Source organism: Saccostrea echinata, unplaced genomic scaffold (genome assembly GCF_033153115.1).
Source record: "Saccostrea echinata isolate AGI-Se365-2 ecotype Australia unplaced genomic scaffold, CSIRO_AGI_Sech_v1 ptg000023l, whole genome shotgun sequence".
Classification (NCBI taxonomy): domain Eukaryota; kingdom Metazoa; phylum Mollusca; class Bivalvia; order Ostreida; family Ostreidae; genus Saccostrea; species Saccostrea echinata.
In genome coordinates this window covers 9930861-9938701 of record NW_026889772.1, presented here as the reverse complement: position 1 = coordinate 9938701, position 7841 = coordinate 9930861, and the positions used below count along the sequence as shown (strand labels likewise).

General features: G+C 32.0%; 1 long non-coding RNA gene across 1 annotated transcript; it reads right to left on the bottom strand.

Moving 5' to 3' along the window:
- Positions 1-4688: 4688 nt before the first annotated feature.
- LOC133191444 (uncharacterized) lies at positions 4689-6632 on the bottom strand. Its single transcript, XR_009721687.1, has 3 exons — positions 6564-6632; positions 6246-6351; positions 4689-6049 (listed from the first exon to the last, which is right to left on the bottom strand). It is a non-coding gene; the product is annotated as an uncharacterized LOC133191444 (long non-coding RNA).
- Positions 6633-7841: the final 1209 nt, after the last annotated feature.

Genomic DNA, 7841 nt, shown 5'->3' with positions numbered 1-7841 from the left:
TTGTAAACAGTGTTAAGGAACACATTATTCTCGATATGAACAAACTTATTACAGCTGTCAACAATCGCTTGATTTAGATATATAGCTTGATATAGCTATATAGCTTAATTAAGCTATTCAAAACAGCTTAATAAAGCAATTTGAATAGAGTTTTTTACAAAAATGTTTTTTTAAGAAATAGACAAAAAGTCCCAAGTATGTGATTATGCATATTTGTACTCTGGACTATTGAAAATTAAAGCATTCCAAATAAAAGATACTTTAAATATTGCTGCTTTTGAACACTTTTAAGCATAAAATTGATGTATTTCCATTGTTTGGTTAACTGTACACCACCTTGTGTGTGGTAATCGAGGCATGAATAAGTATGATTACTTCACATTGTGCAAATTGTGTTGAATTACCAATTATTCAGTGAATTGACCAGCTTTACAATTTCATTCATTGACAAGAAGTAACTGTGTGGTCACAAATCAATTGCTTAATTTATATAGCCCAAAAACTTTTAGAACTTTGAGTGCAAAGTTTATTGAGGTGAATAGTTTATTTCCTTTGCTTAAAAAAGGTTATTCTAAATTCTTACTTAAACTTTACATCAAATGCTATTTATAAACCTATAACAAACTTATTACAGCTGTCAATCTTACATATACTGTAGATCTACAGTGTACATGGTGTATGCAAATCTCTGTCTATCATTTAGCAATAGCTGTGCAAACAAGCAGAGAAAAATCTATATTTACTGACAATTTTCTTAAATCCCTATAACTATACAGTTACATACAGAATATGCTATAACCACCATAATGTTGCAGTGTCTGTGACAATGCAGAGTTGTGCCCCTTTTACCACAGCCTTTGGAAAAATCATCAAGACGATATTAGTGATAAAAAAACTTCCGCCAATTAAGTCTAATACCACTGCTTAAGCAAACATAATTTTCGTATAATTCTGCTGGTATGTTTAAGAGATTTAATATAACTCCAACCGGTGCGCCATATCCAAAGATGCGCGCGGTTAATCTCCCAAAGAAAAAAAAATCACAAAAGGATATGAAAGGTCGCACTCTCACAGCAACTTTAACGTTTTCCTCCGGCATGATGAGCAGACTTTCAGTAATGTTCCAAAATTTCTAAGTTCAGCTTTTAAAATTTATCTAGTGCACAATGTTGATCTTCACAACTCCATTCTTACTCAACAGCTGTTTGTAAACGTTGATTGGTTGCTATAGCACGCGTCATTCATTGTGGGGCCACCTACAGGGGTACGGGTAGAGCACCGTGACGTATCTTTAAACTTAACCTGCTTTTACGTCACCATGACAGGTTGAAAAATAGAACGATCGAATGATTATTTCAATATTCCTATTTTCGATATTCTTTGTATGCTTTTTTTCGTGTAGATAACGCATTCATAAGAAATGAGCATTGTATCTCACTAACTGTGATGAATGGGGGGGGGGTCTTTCGTTGGCGGGGTTCTTAATGGTTGTCTGAATAACTGTTACAAACCCCTTTGGATTAATTTTGAAAATCCATTTTGTGGAAAGAGCACATGTTATTTAAAAAAATAAAATGACATGATGACACTCATAATGCCCCTTCCTTTTTTTTTTTTTTTTTTTTTTTTTTTTTTTTTTTTTTTTTGGTCTGGGATCAACACTTCTTTCCTAATAACATGTAATGTATGATAGCATTAGAAAACATTAATAGGAAAAAAGTGTGACGATCCGGCCCAAGTTTAAAAAAAAATATGAAATTGGAGGTCCATGTCCCAAACAAGTGCCTGTGACTGACACTGCCAGGGCTACATTTAGTTCTGTACCATGTACACTACGAATAACTGTAATTATACCGGAGAAATGGATAAAAAACGTTGTGGTGATCGGTGTGGCATCGTTCCCCACCCCTTTAACATTACACTTCGAAGAATTAACAAAAGCTTGTAAATGAAAAAAAATGATATACTCCTAGATTTGGATTGTTCAAACAAGTGTTAATTTTCTCTGATTTCAAAAGACATTTTTACTTAATTAAGTTGATTTTTTTTATAAAAAAAAAAAATCCCTTAATTTACCTCCATGTAGATATAGATTACTTATGACGACAATAATTTACAGGTATTTCAAAATGTGTATCAGACTTCAGCTAATTATAATAACTGCTAAATGCAGAGCTCAATAACCTACTTTTTAAATATCCATATGTCACGATTGAATTCGTGCACCCACAACAATTGTGTTTGTTCTATACCCCTTCAAATTTTTGGTGCCAGTTAATAAATCTCTATATTGTATGCCAGTGAAATAAACTTATGTAATACTGTGAGGGATTTAAATGGTAAATAATGCTAAACGTCGATTATAGTGAATAAAAAGCTATAAAGATATTCAGATTCTGATGTTCAAGAGAAGTACAACTGTGTTTTTGTGTTAAGCAAAATTTAATCTACTCGGATCAAAACCGGATAACGAATGCAATGAATGACACTCTTTCTCCAAAGAAAGTGAGAAAAAATTGCACTGCTTGTGAAAGTTCAAAAGTTTAAATGTTAGGGAATTTAGAGATCACTGGAAACTACTGTATGGTAAACAATTTTTGTAATTGTTTACCTATATATACACTTAAATTAAACACCCACCCCCACTCCACCTCCTGACTGGATGGGGATCACGATCGACTTTTTTCCAAACGATTGTCCATCTGTCTTCAACAAAATCTTGTAAAAGCTCGAATTTTGGAAACATTGATATGAATAGCACCCCCTTTTAATGCTTTCTAAATAATTTTTTTTTCTATATACAAATTTTAATCCGTTACCACTTCATCTACACATAATAACACCCGTTTACTAAATATATATACAAGTATATATATATGGGTAACGAATGCTTTATAGAAATATAATTTTCATCTAGGTCGTAATTTTAATGATTTTTGAATAGAAGCATGTAGATGAAGTGGTAAGAGATTAAAATTAAAATAAAGAAAATTATAGATAAAAAAAATAATAATACAAAACATTAAAAAAGGGGGCATCCTCGACAGGTACCTGTTATCTAAATATATCACTATCACTATGCACTGAAATGTTGAAAACATGTTACAAATCCGTTACAAGATTAAAAGGACACCCTCACCCCTGTTAAATTTATTTTGACGAATTGTATGCATGGGATTGAGTGAAATTCTTGAAAAATGGACATCGTCTTAACAAAAAGATTGCAATTTCACTTGTTAACATATCTATGTGTATATAATTTTAAAATCAAGATATTAGACTAAATTTGACCCAAAGCAAAGTAAATGAAAAGCGTTACAAGATCACCCCCCCCCCCATTTTGTCTTGAATTAATCTTTTAAATTTATTTCAAGTTTGATATATCGGATTGAGTGAAATTCGTGAAAAATGGAGAGCATATTAGGGGAGAGTATCTTAACAAAAAGCCAACAATTTCACATGTTAACATTATTCTTGCGTAAATAATTTTAAAATCCAGATACTTGACTTAATTTGACCCTGCCAAATCAAAGTCAAGTATAACTTTGTACATTACTATTAAAAAAAAACTAAACTTTTCCATCTTAATTTTTAAGTTGCCAACAAGTACTCGTCACGACCTTATGTTGCCGAGGTTATATAGTGATGAGAATAGCAGGTGTGATTGGGCGGTTAGGGAAGAGGAGGAAAATACTAAACTACATTAGTATATAATTTTACTCTACCCCCTCCCCCCCCCCCCCGGAAAAAAGCAAACAAACAACTGCATTTTTACGAAACACCTACATTGTATATATGTATAACTGAGATAAAGGTATTTTATGGCTTTGACTACGGTACACGTGGACTCAATATAAAGAACTCCGGTCTCTTTATGCAACGGTTCGCATCAAGAGGATTGAATATATGCATGTACCTTAATTTGGAAGTATTAGGACAAGATCGATCACGATCATTCATTATTCATTCCAATAAAAGTTTCGAAGATATAGCACGGTGACTATGGTCTTCAGTATATGACATTGATTCAAAATCCCTACTGTATGTGAATCTACACTGGGTATATTCTGATCATGTTCATAACTCGCATGATTAGCTAGGTCATCTAATAGTAATGCAGGCACGTGGCATATTACGGGGGGGGGGGTGCTCCCCACTTTTTTTCAAACGTAACCTTTTACAGTTGATGTTGAAAAACTTTTTGTTGTAGTAAATGAAAAAACGTTTCATGTGGAAAGTTCAAAAGTTGGAAACCCCCCCCCCCCCCAACGAAATATCGATACTATGTACGTGCCTGTATAGATTTATCTGTTTAATTGAATGGGTTAATTGACGAAAATTTATGCATTAAGTATATTGTCTTCTTATATTATAATTGTTTGAACAAGTTATTATTATTTATTAGTTGTGTTCGCTCGCCCATGAAAAAACACCTTTTCCAAATTAAGTATGGCTCCGTGTAAAAATCATGCAGGGGGTGATACATGGGGGGTTTCAGAATTTTTTCAAACTTTGCATGTTGGTAGAGTATGCTAAGATACTACAAAAAATAAAATGATTTTTTATCAATTCTGTGTCTGGTTGCCATGGCAACAGTTAGACTGTTTTCGGTAAAAAATGGCTGAAATTTCCTCTAAAAATAGGCAAAAATATCAATATTTCATATGAAATTAAAAGAAAATCAGACAATAAATCACATTTTTGTTTATTTCTCATTCAAATACAGCTCAAATAGTAACTTTTCATAATTAATCAAAATATTTCCATGTCCAGTAAAATGTTCTAATTTTAAGCTGAAAAGGGGAGATAATCCATATTGACAAAAACAGCAAAATATCAATTTTTTGAGGATTTTCAGCTATCAAAAAATTAAAAAACCCTACAGCCAAACCAAAAGGCCATGCTAGTTTCATAGACACCATACCCTATAGAAAATAAAATAATTAAAACATTTTTGTGCAAATGATTATTATTTTCCCAAAATGATTGACGAGTTTCATATAAAAAATGGCAATTTCCCTTTTTTTGTCACAGTACAAAAAATATGCCCTATACACATATCATGAATATATACCAGGTATGCATGTAAGAATAAATTGACATTTCAAAAAAATTTCTCAATTTTCCAATTTGAAATACAACACAATTTTACTTTTCATTTAATCAAAATATTTTCATGACCAGTAAAATGTTCTAATTTTAAGCTGAAAAGGGAGACGATCCATATTTACAAAAACAGTATCATATCCCATTTTTGAGGGGTTTTTTTCAGCCTAAATTTTTTTTTTTAAGTCCAACAGCCAAATCAAAAGGTCACACTTGTTTTGTACACACCATACCCTATGGGTATGATACATATGGTATTATACAAAAATTGAAATTGCATTTATTTATTTTTTTTGGGGGGGGGGGGGGGGGGGTTAATATATTGATCAACAACCATCGAGGGACAATATTTACTTCCTTCTTTAGGATCGGTGAATGCATACATCTAGGCAAGCCAAACCATTATAATGACCTCAAAAACAGAAATAACTGTATAATATACAACTTGACTTTTATTTTCATGATAATATGAAAATCATTTCATGTTTCCCTCTTGGTTACACCTTTCAATATACACCACAAGAATTTTGACCGAATTTTAACTGCATGCAATTGCATGTATTAATTAAATGAATGATGTTTTTTACACATCATTACCAAGTCATCTGCTTGTTTTCCATTCAATTTTACCAGTTTACCCCACATCAAAATTATTAATTACTGGTACATGTATCAAAATCATTAATTGATAGATGTAAACAATATTTTAATAGTTTACATCTTTGTAAGATGCAACAATGCTGAACAAAATATCACTAATCTCCGATGCTTCTCTTTTGTAGTAACTGACTGTCCTTTGTTTATTTATGAGTCTCTTCTAGTGAAATATAAAACTGTAACCTAAAGGTGCTGAAGATCCATAGGAGATGAGAGTCCATGCCTGATTATCTTTATCCAAGTACCAGCATTGAATCCATTCTTTAAACTCTAATCTTTGTTATTCCTAAAATAATAGTTACATATAATTATCATTTACCACATTAAAACTCATTGTTCTACATTGATTTACAGGTATTAAAGGTTTTTTTTTTTTAATTTATAAATTACTTTACATGGAATCTCAAGTTTACATGTATGTAATGCAGTAATTTCATGTAAAATCTCAAATGGTTGCATGTGCATGGCATGTGGTCCCCCACCTTTGGAGTCTTATTAGTTGGTGGTGTTCAATGATGTTTTTCTTGCTGTCTCAAAAATACTGTCAGCTTTTCCTTCATAACCATGATGCAAACCATCTTGCGCATTCTGTGAAAATGATATAGGGTTTCATTTCAAAAGTATATAATTCAAATTACTAACTTATGAAATATGTAAAATATCTTTACCATATTTTCTATCATTTATGTCTCAGGTTTTAACCATATTACAATTTAAACTGTAACCAGTTCTGAATTCTGTAATCTTGCTACTGATTAAATTAAAACTACAAAATCAAATACCCGGTACTCTCACAGTACCTGTTATAAAACACTTTTGGGTCTTCCCTTTTCATTCTATCTCTTCAGTCAAACAAGTTCTTGATCATTTTGAAAAACAACAAGGAATATTTTTCATCTAGATTTATATGCAATATGACATACAGAGAGAGAGAGAGAGAGAGAGAGAGAGTAGGTACATGTATAAAGACAACTAAATATACCTATTTAACAACCCTATTCAGATTAAAAATGTTGTTGGGCCAGTCAAATGTAAGTCAGCAATAGCTTGACAAGACTAATAGAATTTTCAGTGATATATCTTTTACAAATTATACCATCAGTAATGTTAAAAAATGTGCATAAACAGCCTTGTCTGAAAAATTATATATATTTATTAAATAAATCAAGCTTTTTGGTGGTTTTTTATATCTTGGTTGATTTTTTTTTCCTGTCCATACTTGATTTTGTTATTTAGTTATCATTTCTGACTAGTGCCATGTTGACATGGGTAGAGCAAACAAGAGGCCAATTGGCCACAATGCTCACCTGAGTCTAATATATATTCATATGTAAAACTTTGATCCCCATTGTGGTCCTACCCTATCCCAGGGGTTCATGATTTCAACAGATTTAAATCTACACTACTTGAGGATTCTTCAATATATACATGTATCTGTATGACTAATCATGGCTTTGCTGTTCTTAAAAAGAAGAATTATCACTATCTAGTGTGAAACTTTGATCCCCCATTATGGCCCTATACTACCAGTATGTCTAATTCTTGAGAAGAAGATTTCTAAAGATTGTTACCTAGTATCTACATTTTTTAAAGTAAAATTTTGACCACCCATTAAAGCCCCATGCTACCGCCACTTTTTCACAAAAGTTTCAATCCTTTTGGCCCAGTTTTTCATGAGAAAAAGACTGATAAAGTTTTTTTTTATATATATATTTCTATATGTAAAACTTTGATTGCTTATTGCGGCCAATCCATATCCCTTGGGGTCATGATCCGAACAAACTTCCCACTACATTATGTAATAAAGCTTTCACATAAGTTTCATCTTTTCTGTTCCAGTGGTTCTTGAGAGGAAGATTTTTGAAAGATTCATTAAATTTTTACTAATCTTTAATTATCTCCCCTTGAAAGAGGGCAAGGCTCTTCATTTGAACAACATTGAATCTCCTTCATCCAAGGATGCTTTGTGGCAAATATGGTTGAAATTTGCCATGCAGTTCTGGAAGAAGATGAAAATGTGAAAAGTTTTAAACAAAGATGACAATGACACCTGGAACAACAACAGACAATTGACAAAG